A 14,733-nucleotide genomic window follows, 5' to 3' on the forward strand; every position below is an offset into this window, starting at 1 on the left:
CTGAACCATGGTGGGATGCTCTGCTAGAGTGATCACAACTGCGTTGTGGTGACTGCAATTAAACCATGGCTGTTTCACAAAGCATTACTGGTAGAAGCAAATTACCAAGGCAAGTGATACAACCCACAGCTGAAGCTTGTCTGGGCAGTTAGACCCCCATCAGCAATTTGTGTTCCCCACCCCAAAGGAACCTGCTAATGAAAGAGAAAAAAAGTGTTTTTAAAAGAGGAGACCGTAAACCAACTCAGAGCAATATGTTTGCTGGTCTCTTTGCAAAGCGCTTAGTATACTTTGAGCACTCCATAAATAATAATGATCACTTCCCCACTGCGATGGCCACTACAGCACTTCATCTTTATTCTTTGTTGACATGAGACTTGCTAATGAATTAAGTGTATTATATACTATGTGTATTTTGAGTGCAGCTAACCTCAGAACATATATATCACTCATCCCTAGTGTATATTAAGTTTCAATTAACTATGAAACTAGAAGCAATCAGTCTATTGAAAGTCAAAAAACACTTCTCCTCTGGTAGAGAATACTTCCGTAAATATCATTAATAATAAATTCGTTAAGTATCAGGATTTTACATCAAGCTTGTTAAATTGCAAGAGGAGGGGAGGAGTCAGCTGAAGCTAACCCTTGCATGGATTCAGCTGTTTTTGTTTTTGCCTAGGACTAGACAATGATGGAAAGTAATCTGGGTCTACTGAAAAAAAAAAATTCAGAGGAGGGAGAGAAACAGAGAGATCAATTTAAACACAACAAATCAATCACTTCAAACAGAACTCGGTGGTAACAACATAAATACCAAGACGAAAGATAAACCTCTTGGTAGTGTAGTTAAATCTTGTGATGCTCCTATGATGATAGGACAAAGTTATGAGCTGATGAAAAGCTTAAAGTGCCCAATCAGACAACGAGAGTATTTGCTGCTTCTTGTGCGGTTCAAGCCCCAAATCTGCCACCAGACCCACAAGAAAGGCCTGTTTCCCCGTGTCAGGGAGTTTTCCATCAGAAATGGAAAACAAATGGGAAAACCAACAGGAACCTGACAAAGGTGTCTGCAACACAGCTGGGATCCATCTTCGGTGGCCACTTCTGCGGCTGGGCTTGAGCCACTTCGATTAAAAGGGGGCAATGCAGAACCTCTCAGCCAGGTTCGACAATGCCATCAATATTTTTGTTGGTCTAACTATCCACTCTAGCTATGCACAACTTACTGTTCTTGAAACGTGATGTCGAGAGCAACTGCATCCCAAGAAAAATGGATCTGTCAGAGGCCATAGCTTATCCTCTTATTTTGGGAATAACTAGTTTACCATTTACGGCAGGAGGGTATTTAAGTATTTTCTCAATACTACGTGACAACAAGACCACCTTTATGCAAACACCAGCTTCAAGATAGCTCTGAGTCGTGGTGTTGATATAACTAACTAGCAAATAAAGCTGACATAGGGTATTAATTTTTCACTTCTTATTAATTGCTGCTAATTAACACTTCAAACAGAGTCCCCAGCCATACTGTTAACAGTAGCACAGCGACTGGCCTGCAATCATCAACATTAAACAAGCAGCACACACTACCGTGCTCCCATTTCTCTGCCAGGCTGAAGAAACATGTGCCCACTGGAAGCCAAGTGAAGGACCACAAGCCACACTGCCAGCACATAAACCATGGTGTGGGAGACAACAGCACAAGAGTCTCAAGGTGATACTACGCTAGGCAGGAACACAAAGGAAAATATTGTGAAATACATTTGAAAGAGGAGGGAAGGGGGAAAATTCCCTGGTTTCAGACCCCTTGTTCATTGTTTCTGCACAGTGGTGGTTCAAACCCATCCGATTCTCCCCCCATCCAGCTCCCATTCCCCTGGTATTTAATTCAGATCCAGACTCTTAATTCACAGGCAGAAAAAGCCAGCCAATATCAAAAAGCACCTCTTTTATTTCCTCCTTCCCACGGCTGTCAGTCTCAGCCACACCATTATTTCAAACATGCTGCCTTGTCATCTGTATCAATATTGGCTCTTTGTGTAAGTGCCGGCATCAGCTTCCTCGCACCATTTCATATTTCCACCTCCTGCCGACTCCACCCGGCTTCTCCTTCCTTTGGAGTAAGCCCCTGGAGGGAGGGGTCCCACATACACAGACCCAGCACCCTAGGGCTCTCCCTTAAGAGTTATCCCCAAGAAACTTATTTTCTCCCTCTAATGTATGCTTGGTTAATTGGGACTGACATAAAAAAGGCAGGCTCCTGGAAGAGAGGATGCAAAAAAGATCCTACATCCTTGAAACCTTCTGCCTGGATAGTGCATCGGTTGCGCCAACGTAACGCTGAGTCCTGAGCAGTGGAGAAGTGGAAATCCCACTGCTTTCCTAACGACATGGCCCCTGCCTCCAAAATTCACTAACACCCATTGACTGGAGATGGTCGCACGTCTCGGTGAAGAGCCACTTGGTGAGAACAGCAGGGCCACAATAAGGGCTGCCAGCACAACCCTGTGCCCCTCGTGAAAAGCCCCTACCAGGGACATGCCCCGTGGGAGGGTGAGTCCATGGGCAGCCTCAGGGCTCACTGTGTTTCCAGAGCTCAACCCTAGGTATGCTGGGATACAAGGAATCCACATCTCTTCTTCCAGCCAAGCTGGAGAGAAGCTGAACACAGCACGGCCCCAGCAGACTTCCTTGCTGTGAAAGTAAAAGCATCTGCTGATATCACCCAGCCCCTTCAAAGCCAGGCACTACCATGTGCCATTTCATGTAGCCTTTACCATTTTCAAGCCTTCTGCAGGACCACAAATGAAAAAGGCACTGCAAAGAGTTCAAAGGAACCGTTTGGGAAAAATGAGACCAGATCCACCTGCCTGAACAATTGGGAAACTCCAGCAATTGGTGCTGAGGCTCCCAGGGAATGAGACAGGACTATGCTCAGACGTGCCCTGCCTCAACCCAACCCTGGAGCTGAGATGGTGACTCCAGTTGTCTCCTCTTCTGTTCTACTTCCAGAACACTTCATTTTTTAATGTCCCCACTAATGTCTCTCACCTGGCCACATGGCTTTACACCAGGTAAAATGGGGGCATCCAGGTCTGAGCAGATGGAGCAAAAGCCTAGGTAGGACACAGGTGATACCAGACCGGGTCCCGACTCCACTGATGACTTCACGTTGGGGTTTTCCAGCACAGCAAATCCCCATGAAACAGCACTACAAGAAATGATGCCCACCAATCCTACCCACCTCAGGTGGGATCTGCCTTACCTAGCCAACCATCTGCAGCTAACCGAAAGAAAGCATCTCCAAAGGATAATCAGTGTGGTCCAAGTTGGACACCGGAAATTCGGATGAGATGAACAACCCTCTGAGGATGCCTGTGCTTGCACAGCACCTGCTACAATTTCAGACATCCGAACGTGCCAGAAAACAAACTGAAGTGAGATGCTCAGATGCCATATGGTACCGGCCCTGTATGTGGAGCAGGGTGAAGGGTGACTCAGCCCCGTGGGACTAGATCTAGGATGCACTGCTGGCAGCAGCCTGCCACAATATTTACACACCCCTGAGCATCTGCACAATGCAAAAGGAGGCTCGTTTCGAAGGGCTATTGAAAACATCAAGGAACAGCTTTCACCTCCTAGAAAAAGAGCCTGTCTCTCTTCTCAGACAAAGTACCAGCTGGAAACCTCTTAAGGATTACTTCTTCCAAATTCCTGTCCTTTTTTTTAATTATTATTATTTATTTGAGAGCTTCCCTCACCAACTGTTTTCACTTATATCAAGTGACAACTTCTCTTTCACTTTGAACACCCCACAGGATTTTACTAAGGGCAAACTACTGCTTTGCACAGCGCTGGGTTGGTTCAGATGTGCTCTGGGGTGGAAGAAACAAACCCCATCTAATCCGGGGAATTAGAAATGTTCTCAATATTCAAATATATAAAAAACAGCTGAGTGGGGAAAAAGTATAAAATCTATTTTCCACGTTCTTGGTAGATCAAAGAGGAAGGCTTGGGTTTAAACTGCAGGAGGGGACATTTGATTTGGGCGTGAGAAGAAACTGCTAATAATGAATCTGGTGAAGAAGTGGGACAGACTGTGGGAAGGGCACAGAGCCTTGATTTCTGGAGCGGTTAGGATGCTGATCTACCCAGAAACAGATCTTGGTACAGTTCATCCTGCCCTGGGGTAAGAGATGGTCTTTACAAGCCACAGAGATTCCTTCCATGCCTCCTGCTCCAGCCACTCAACAGGGTTGATCCTTCTGCTCTTAAAGGCAAGCATCAGCACCATTTGTGCAGCAGCACAGAAAATAAATGACTAAGCCTGGATGGAAAATATGCAAAAATGGGAAAATACAGAACCATCAGAGCAGGGACGGTCGGGATTGTCCATCCTGAAGGGGAAGATGGACAGGAACCGAACTTCTCTGAAGATGCACAGCAGCAAAGAGATTAGGCGAGGTGGTGACAGCCCTCCGTAACTCAGCAGGTCCTTGCTCTCCTCTCTTCCTGCACCGGTGCCAAACGCCTCAAACCTCTTATGCCAACAGAGACAAACCTGTTTCACAAAGCAATTTTCTTATCCTCCCTACCTGTCATACCCCAGAGTCCAAGACACACACAGAGATAAATAGCAGTAAGATAAGGTAACAGAAAGTAAAATAAACCTAATTAGAGAAACTAACTTGTTTACAGCAAAAAGCCCTGCAGTATTAGGCAAGAAAAATCAACAACAACAAGAGAGAGACAGATGACAGACAGGCACACAGACACGGGTACACATCCCCCTCTTAGCTGCCCTGTGGGTAAATGTAACCGAAGGACCTAGAGCTGGACTTAAGCAAAAACCTGCCACAGACTTCACCGTGGACTAGATCAAACCTCCAAAATTAAGAGCGCTTTTTCATTAAATTTCCCTTCTCTTGAGCGAGCTGGATGTTTTATAACCGAGGGCTAGAAGGCACCACTGCCCTGCCTGGACCCCTGCCATCGCCCCTGCTAACACCGGGCATCCTCACCTTCAGCATCCCACAGAGCACATGCGCATGGCACGATACCACCCTCAGCACCCACATTTGCTAGCTGGGGGACCCTCCCAGACTCAGATGCCAACAGCTAGATCCAGCCCCAAACCACCCCACAGCCCTGCCACCAGCAGCCAGGCAAGGCGAGCGACTGCCTCTCCCTTGCCCCACGCCTGCACTACTGATGCTCACTCCAAGCAGCTGTAAAATCCCCTCCTGTCACAGCGCTGATATTTTCCATCCTCTTTCCATAGGTAGAAATGTCAGCGTAAGGTGTCAGGCCAGGGTGACTGAGGTCCCCATGTACTAATCCTTCTCATTTCCAGCTGTTCTGTTACCTACAAGATGGCTGTCACCTTCTCCATGTTTCAACAGGCAATTCCCACCATGCAGACCCACCTTGGTAAAGCACTTCTACCCATGCTAAGGACCCAACATACACCAACTACTTTGGGAACACAGCATATTTAAGATTAGCCATCTTCTAAAGCTCTTATCTGAATCAGGGCCATGAAAAACACCAACTCAATATCCGCAACCCCCTTTACAACAGGCAAAAAAACTGCTGGGAGCAAGCTCAGCAGCAGCATGCTGCTGCAGCTCCCTGTCTTCTCTCACCTCGGTGTTCGAAACAGAGCTGAAAGGAGGAAGCCTTTTAGATGGGTGACTTGAACACACACGCAGCCACTTACCATCCCGCAACATCTCATCTGATGCTTATCATCTCAGAACGGCAGCCATGTGGATCAAAACAAATCAGTCAGACCCCCTGACCAGGACCAATCAGCCAAGCGATAGGAGTCATCCAGCAGGAAACACAAAACACTGTTTTCATGGACTTAATTTAGGGCCCAATCCAGAAATCCCTCATCAGCCAAAACTCCCATAGCCCAAGGCAATCAGTTCTGCCTTCTATGTTGTGATGCTTTGCAAGCAGGCAGAGCCGTTTTCCAATTAAAATAAAATAAAAAATTTTAAAAAAAACACAAGATGCAAACCAGAATCCAGGAAACATCTGCCATCTGATTCCAACACTTTTTAGGAAAAATGACATTTTAGGTCTTGGCGCTGTTTGGTTCATCGAAACAGCACAGCTGATCAGCATTTGGGCTTCATCCTACACACGCTTACATCTCTTTCAGTGCTCTACATCCAGAAGCAGCTTCACTGACTGGCAGGATCTGCCAACACAAGGGGGGGGGGGGGTGGGGGGGAAGAAAAAAAAAAGAAAAAAAAAAAAAAAAGAAAAGATCCAGCCCTTGCAGCCATCTCGTGCCACCCCTTGGTACAACAGCAGGAAGAGGAGGACCCTTCCCTTCACCAAGCACCTGTGAGGGCAGCCAGCAAGCAGATCCCTGCCAAGGTCTACCCAGAACCAAATTCCACAAGACACTAATTCAGAGCCCTGCAAGTCACATTTTCAGGGCTAATTCCACCCCGTTTCTCTAAGAAAAGACAAACTGGATTCCCTTTCATTCCACAAGCGGCCTCTAAGAGATGCTATGGTGACCATGTGAGCTGCTCCAGGACCCCCAGGTTTAATGCCCCACCATCACCCATGCAACGGTGCACCACGGAGTCTGGTCTTGCGCCTGCACTGAGCTCCTACCCTGGACCTTCCTCAAAACACCTTCCAAGAAAGAGTTAAATATTATTTTTTTTTCTCCTTTCTTTAAAGGGGATTTTTAATGCATCCAGGAAAGCTATTGGTTCCCACCCAGAAGTCTCCGCAAGGGACTTAGAGCTCCTTTGACTTTACGGATCCTCAGCCCACAGTCACTGTGTCTGATCTGCGCTGCAGGGGCAATGATAATGCCACCTCCTGGATTTTAGCGGAGGGAATTTATCTTTCTTACCATGCAAATAAACGCAAAACTTTCCAATAACTTATATTCAAACTGGGTATCAGGACTTTACCCAGGAAAACAGGGCTCCTTTGCACAAGCCACCCAATGATGTTAAGAGTATTAATCATGAAACCAAGAATCATGAGTAAGAGTAAAAATAGCAAGGATTCTGCATATACCTTTTTTTAAGCCTCACACCTACTCAGAAATGATCTCTGGGTCAGCTGTCAAGAACTGCTTGGGCAGGGGTTTTTTTTCTTTCTTTTTATTACTATTTAATTTTAGAACACACACTTCTGCTTCATAAAAACTGAGTAACTGTGAACACATTTTCCAAACCAGCCTTCTCAAAAATGCCTTGTTTAGGTCTTACAAAGGCCAATCTCAAAATAAAACTTTTTCAGGAGGTTTTTTAAATGTCTGTGACAGAGTCTTTGCTCATATTTCTGCATACCCCTGTTTTGCAACCCAAACATTTTTATTAATCACTGTAGCAGTCACACCTGAATCACAGAAAATAAAGAGAAGTCATCTGGCAAAAAAACCCCACTGGACAGATTTGACTGGTTTCATCAGAGATGACTGTCATGCAAAGATCAACAGTTTCAAATGATGAGTTTTAAATATCGACAAGGTACCGACAGCTACTGTAATCCTAAAAAACCCCGCTCCCAGGGACCAGCACATGACAAGTGACAGAACAAACTCTGTATTTGTAAATAGCATTACTCTTAACAACAGCATTTCATTTTCAGCACTGACGACCCTGTTGCACCAGCTGATACATTCTGATGTGCTAATAATATTCACAGTAATGAAATACCTCTGACACCTCCATCGCCTTCAGGTCATCTAAAATGTGGACTCTGTGGCCACCACAGTAATTTCCTCTGTACACCTTCAGAAACACGCCTCTGACTCCTCTGCTCCAAGTTTTGCCCACTTGTCCCAGGTCTTGGAGCTTTCCACAACTCCTTTACTTTGTCACTTGGACAGAGTCAGGGACCAGCCATAACCATCAACCACCACCACCCTTGAAAAGCCCCTCGGCCGCTCTCCATACCTCCCCTACGCCACACCAACATGAGTTTAGCCAGCAAAAGAACAAATAAGACACCATCTTCCTGTCCTGCCCTGCCCTTCCAGGGCATCCTTCCATGTCCTGTCCTTCAGCAAGGTAATGTCACATCCCCTCACTGATGCTCTCGTATCAGGCCAGCATCCCCACGCCTGTGGAAGGCCACAAACAGTGACTCAAAATACAAGTATGTACTTCACGGACCAGCAGCACACTCAGCACAGCACAAGCCGAGAGTGGGGGAAAAGCATCCCCAGTCTAAAGAGTTGACGGTTGTGTTTATTCTACTCCTAGTAACACTACCATAAAGTTCTAGTAAATGCTTCATTAAAAACGTCAACTGTCTGTCCAGCCAGCCAATTATCACTCATAATCACAGCTATGTAACTATATACTGTCTTCTACAGATGTTCTTACATCTGTGTGAAACATGCTCTCCACCTCTGCAACATCCTTCTAACATCTGCTGAGTATCTGTAAATGTTTTCTCAATATGTAAATGAAATGATACTGTCTTGCTTATAATGCATCCACTGTCCCACTACCCCGTATGCCCCCTTAAAACATTAAAAAGGTATTTCTGTGTTGTTTACAATGTACTAGTCTCTTGATAGCTCTTTGTCGTATCTATTTAAATGGCTTTTAGATTTTCACTTAGTAACAGATTACACCGAGCCTCCATCTTATCACAGGAGTTATTAGGACCTAATCCTTTATAAGCACTAAAGTTATTAGACTTGTGAGAATATTTTCTTCCCTTCTAAATAATCTGTTGGAGAGAGAAGAAAAATTAAAAAAAAAAAAAGAGGAAAAAAAAAGCCACTTGCATCCCTACTCACCCAGGCAAGGGTCCCAAGCCCAGAGAGAAAACCTGCCTCACCTGCTCCTCCTCTGCCCCCAGCAAAGTCAATCAAATCTGTTTGTACCTGAAGACTTCTTAGGAGGAAAAACAAATTGCACTAAATCCTGGCCAGCATCTCCCTGCCACGGCAGGAAAAAAGTCCTCAGAGGAGGTTTGCCCAGTGTGACCCCAGCTAACCCTAACGTGACCTCGTCGGTGCTGCAGGAGGGGTGTGGGGTGTGCACAGGCTGTGTGCTGAGACAGGACCCCCCCTCTCTGAGGGAAAGAGGCAAAGATGGGGGGAGCAAAGCAGTCCCATACATACAGCCCCTTTGGCTGATGTGGGTGTCCCCAGGCTGGTAAAAAGCCAACAAGGGCAGGGGGTGGGGGGTCACCCCACCTTGGGTGGGGTGTCGGTTGCAGAGCACCAAAGAGTCGACACTGATGCGAAGCCAGGTGTGCCTGTCAGCAAGTGCCGTCTGCAAGGGAAGAGCCATTTGGGGCTGATTTTTCCATTTTCACACAGATCCCTCCAAGGCACAGGGAAAAAAAGTGAGGCGAGAGAAGAGGGGTGATCACCCAAGTACAGAGGGATCTCCTGTGACCCTTGCACTCCCCTTCTCCCCCCCCCCCCCCCCCCACGTCCACAACACACAAGCAAAGTTGCTTCTCTGCTCAGACACCAGCTCACCCTGCTACATTTTCTTCCTCAGAGCACCAGGGGCACAAACTGATTTAAAAAGCTGTCCTGTCCAAGGGACAGCAAACTTGGGGATGGACAGGTGCCTGAGGGGTGGAGGGGGAAGCTAGCTTCCCAACTTCACAACGTCTCCATCCCTTCCCGCCCCACAGAAAATCCCACAGGCTGGCACCATTCCACTGCAGTTTTGCCACCCAAGTGCCACCACTGTGTGACAGCTACCTTCCAAGCTGCTCTGCTTATAATTAATGCTGTTTTCTGCTGTTCTGATAAGAAATCACAATCCTCCCACACAGCACCTTCTCCTCTGCCCCACCACCACCACCACCCCCTGCAATGTGAGCAGGAAAGCTTGGTCCTGGCAGGGGCTGGGGAAAGGCAGGGGATAACGGGGTGGGAAGATGGAGCAGAGCCCTTTTGGAAGGGGAAACATCAACCTGCGTGACAAGGCGTGCAAGCAAGCATCTTCAACCACACCTGCTAAATCAAAGCATGGTGGGTTGCTGGAAAGCAGCTCCAAGAGGTGCAGGGGAATGGGCAGGCAGATCAGCTCTCTTCTCTCCCCCCCCCCCCCCCCCCCCCCCAGCTCCCAGGATCCTCCCTGGCTCCTCCATCCCCACCCAGGCACTGACAGCCCCCGATGCTGGAGCATCCCATCTCCTCCCACGGCTAGAAAACACAGATGCTCCAAAGTTAACATCTTGCAACCACAACGAAACGATCCCAGAACAGCAGCAACGAAGTGCCCTCTGCACGGGAACAAGGAAGCTTCTCCTGCCTCTGAGGCAGCCTCGCTCCTCCGCTCCCCTGGAAAACACATTTGCAAAAGCGGCTGGGAAGGGCACAAACTCCCTGAAAACTCCTGGCAAACTCTCAGTCGCTCGCTTTGCAAAAGCTGTGACTCGCCTCCATCATCGTGGGCTTTTTAGGGTATCTCTGCAAAAAGAAGACGCTCGCGGCAGCACGCACTGGTAAAGTCACTTGTTTGGCAGCCCCAATTTCCCTGCGTAGCAATTTCAGAGCGTTTTTGCTAAACAAGAAGGGGAAAAAAAAAAAACCAAACCACATCCCCAGCCGACTACACTGAGGCGAGCAGGGAAAGGCTTGACAGCTCCAACAGAACATCTCAGTCCACCACATCTCTACTGTTAATGCAAAAAAAAAAAAAAAATCATCGCTGTGTCTCTCGACGTTTTTTTTTTTTTTTTGCTCTTTTTTTCTTACGGCATGTCTGCAATTTTGGCATTCAAAGGCAAATCGGCCGGGCTCCCAAGTCTGCGTGCCCCTTCCCGAGGTTTCTTCCCAGCACACACAAATGCCCCACACTTTTCCCACCACGGAGTCCTGCTAGGGGGGTGGGGGGGACCCCGAGGACATATCCCATCCTCTCCCCTCCGCATTTAATTCACCAGCGCACCTCCCTGAGCAACAAAAGAGAGTTGAACTGAACGTGCGGCACCTCGCCTTCCCTCTTTTTCTCCTCTCAAAATGTTTATTTTCAGTTTTTTAAAAGACACCTTAACCCGCCATGTTGAACTGACAAGCTTTATAAATATTCATTTACCGCAGTTCGGGAGCACTACGGGAAAATATGTATAGATCAGGGCTGCACATTTTGGCACAGCTGATTGCTTTCTTTTCTCCCCCCCGCTTTTTGCAGCAGTTTTTTTTTTCCTCTCTCCCCTGCAGATTCAGAAGAAACCCACCCGCACGCCCAAAATAACTCTTTTCGAGACATGCATCAGCCTAGTAAATTTGCAAGGCGGCCGCACAAGCTTTTTCTCAGGAAAGCACGAAAACACGGTCGATGTTACTTTAAAAAAAAAGGGGGGGTGTTAAAAGAAGAAAAAACAAGAAAATAAAAAAAGAAAGGACAGCGTCTAAAATACCATAGGCTGAGGTAAAAAGAAACCCCCGGGATGAGGTGCCCGGGCACGGCCAACGTGGCCGCTGTCCCCCGTGCCCTGCGCACGGGCGCAGCGCGGCGGAGCGGCGGCACCGAGCGGGGCAGCGAGTGCAGGTACCGGCCGCGCCGGGGACCTGCCCCAGCCGCCCGCCAGCACTTCGTGACAACTCCACCGCGTCCTGCCCTCGGGAGGCGGGGGAGGGAACCCACAGCCGGCGTTCCCCGCTCGAAAAAACAGACAAAAAAAAAAAAATAATATAGGTTGGAAAGGGGAAAGGCACTCTCCATCCAAGCGGTGCAAAAGCCAATAAATAAAATAAAGGCAAACGCCAGCCGGGGGGGGCGGGGGAAGGGGGAGGGCTGCCGGGCGCGGTGCCTTACCTGAGCAAGTTTGGCTTTTTTGGGGTGTTTTTCTTTTTTTGTTCCCGCGCCTCAGCAGCGAGACCCCCGCGGTGCGCGGCGCTGCGCGGCGCGGAGCCGACCCGTCCCTCTGCCCGCACTCGCGGCAGACTCATTCCAATATGGCATCCGCGCAGTGCGCATGCCTGCCGCTCTTTTTAGGGCTTTTTTTTTTTTTTTTTTTTTTTTTTTGCTTTTAGCAGCCAACTCCTTCAGCGACCTTTTCCAGCAGTTTCAAAGAAAAAAAAAAAAAAATCACGTACGCACCCCAACCACCATCGCCCCGACTCCTGCGCGCTGCGCGTACGCGGTGCCTCCGCGCCCCGCCCCGTGCCTCCGCTGGGGAAATGCACTAAATAAGCGAGGGGAGGATTCCAATCCCCTCGGGGAAGCGATGCCGGGGTTTACGCAGCGCTGCGCGGTGCGGGGCAGGGCGCAGCGATCGGACGGTCCCGCTGGCCGCGCGTTAAACGCCGTCGAACAGCACCGAGCGTTTTACAGCACGGGCAAGCGGGGGGAGCTCTGCCCCGACCCCCTCCCCGCCGCTCTCCCTTCGTTTCGGTTCCTTCCCCTTATTTCGTGTCGCAAAGAAACTTCCAGGCAGGGAGATGGGCGAAGGGAAAGGAGAAACACCCCGCGGCCCCTCCAGCCCGCCCGGCCCCGCCGCTCCGCCGCGCTCCTGCGCTACCTCTGTGCTCCCTCTTGCAGAGGATAGATCAAAATACATTAAAAAAAAATTAAAAAAAAATAAAGCAGGGGAAGGCACACGGCAAGATGCAAAATCAACTGGTGCGCACCCTCCGCCCCGCCCGGCGCGCAGGCACACGCACAACTTTCAGTCGTTTGCTCCTTCGGTTATTTTCTGCTTCTTTTCTGGTTATTTCTATATGTAACGGTCACAGGGGCTTCAGGGCGGGATTGGGCTGAAGGTCGGTGTGCTTGGCTCTGCTGGGGGGGGGGGGGGGGAGCGGCACGTACAGACACACTGAGGGAGTTTTCGGATAATTTTTTTTTCTTTGGTTGGTTTTGGTTTTCTTTCGAGAAAATCAGCCCCGATGCAGGGCTGGAAAAGTCTGGCCAGGCACCACTGCCCCTGCCCCCGCCCCGCCGGTTCCTGCTCCCGCGGGGGGGGGCGGGCAGGAGAGCCCCCAGGGGCGGGATGGGGATGCAAGCCGCCTCTGCAGCCGGGGTTATCCGGGATGCTCCTAGCGGGAATGCCCGGCGGGCTCCGCAGCTTTCCCTGCCCGGGTCTGCTCAGCAGCAGGGCTGTATTTTGCAGGGATTTCGCTCTGCCTTGCAGCCTTGCTCAGGGGCTGCGAAATGCCTCTTAGTGAGGATTTTTGGAGCCCCAAATTCCTCCTCCTTGCAGGCAGGCAGGGGCCGCATTCCTGAGAGGGCTGAAGATGCGAGTGGATGCTTTCAGAGCATCCTCCGGGCTGAGGGCTGGCGCAGCGCACACATATTCAACAGGTCTGGAGGGGAGCGGAGAGTAGGGGAAGCACTGCTGGGGGGCAGCAGCCAGCCCTGGGCTTTGTCTTTTCCACCCAGAAGTTCACCCCAAACGCTTGGTGTGTCCACCTCCACGCCCGGGCCGACAGATTAGCATCTCACGCCACAGGCTCAGATGCAATCACTGTCTCCGCTTGCTTTTCTCTGGTCATTTGTGAGTCGAGGTTTGAAGTTTCCACGTCACCCTGCAAGCATCCCTTCTTGCAGGAGCAGTTTCTCTTCCACTCTCCCCATACCCCTTCTTTTCTACCAGCTCATCACGGACACATTAGCACACCACAGGGGGGTTGTGCAAGAAAACAAGTGAGGAGTGCAATAAGGATGAAGAAAACTGTGATTTTTTTTCTGGGATACATTTGTGAAGATACTGAAGACTGGAGAAAAGAGCAAATATTGCAGACAGTGCATTTCTTCACTGCAACCCACGTTCTTGCCATTCACTCCATCTCTGAAAGGTCACGGAGATGGGTTCAGCCCCTCCTGTTCCAGCAGAGTTCCTGTAAAACATACAAATCAAGCATTTAATATTTTTTAGGCTTTGGGTTGGATGGGATTTCAAAACGGCAAGGGAACTATATAAGAACTTCAAAATAAGACCAAAAAGCCAACAGATGCCAGGAAAGCACTGAAGTCCTGTTTCTCCAGATGATCGTGGAAGTGGTTGACATTTTCAGCATGGTGACATTTCAGATTTTTTACATACTTTTGAAAAGAAGATGCTCTGTAAACATGAGGTCTGTGTTCTCTCTCCTTTTAACCTGCTCTAAATTCGATTACACTGAGATTCCTCTCACTGCAGCATATTTTGATCTAAAGCTGGTTCTGGGTGACACTACTGTCATCCAGCTTAGGGACACAACCGCAGCAGCTCTCACAGTGTTTCAAATGGTTCCCCATCTCCTTTCCATTAACACCAGATGCCTTTGTGCTATATTTCCATCCCCACTTAAGTGCTCTTTGCTGGATCTTTGGATTCACTGACCTCTCTGGAGCTTCTTCTTCCTCTTGGCCTTGAATTTCTCTGACCTACCCTCTTTTATTTTTAATGAGAGATTATTTCTGAAGCATTGACAATGCACTTGGCCCTGTACATACGGTTGTAGAAGAAAGCATCATCCTTATGCAAAGAGTTTGTGCTCTAAATTAGCTCTGTGGTCGGTGTTCAAAGAGGTGGATTAAAAAAAATAATAAGGCTGAGGAAGAAAATCCCTTTGGAGGGTTTTCTAAGTGGTTGCTACAACAAGACTTTCAAATATGAATGAAAAGGTGCGGATTTATATCAGGTCTGATCTGAAGATGACTGTAATGGATCCTGTTGGCAGCAAAGACTTTGGATCCTGCTTATAGCTGAGAATACAAATTGGTTTAGTGGATATGAGCTGCAGCAATAGCTGAGAGATTCCATTTTAATACTACCTCTTAGAGC

At 48.6% G+C, this 14,733-nt stretch overlaps 2 protein-coding genes across 3 annotated transcripts in view; one reads left to right on the top strand and one right to left on the bottom strand.

Moving 5' to 3' along the window:
* The window catches only part of SFMBT2 (Scm like with four mbt domains 2), a 117,507-nt gene extending 104,581 nt beyond the window's left edge, over positions 1-12,926 (bottom strand). For both annotated transcript variants that reach the window (XM_080394055.1, XM_080394054.1), the window contains exon 1: positions 11,781-12,926. The gene's annotated coding sequence lies outside the window, so the exon portion shown is untranslated. The remainder of the gene's footprint in view (positions 1-11,780) is intronic.
* Positions 1-14,733, top strand: part of ITIH2 (inter-alpha-trypsin inhibitor heavy chain 2) — a 217,179-nt gene that overhangs the window by 47,862 nt on the left and 154,584 nt on the right. The gene's annotated exons all lie outside the window — the stretch shown is intronic.

This window comes from Falco punctatus, assembly GCF_963210335.1.
Source record: "Falco punctatus genome assembly, chromosome: 6".
NCBI classification, from domain to species: domain Eukaryota; kingdom Metazoa; phylum Chordata; class Aves; order Falconiformes; family Falconidae; genus Falco; species Falco punctatus.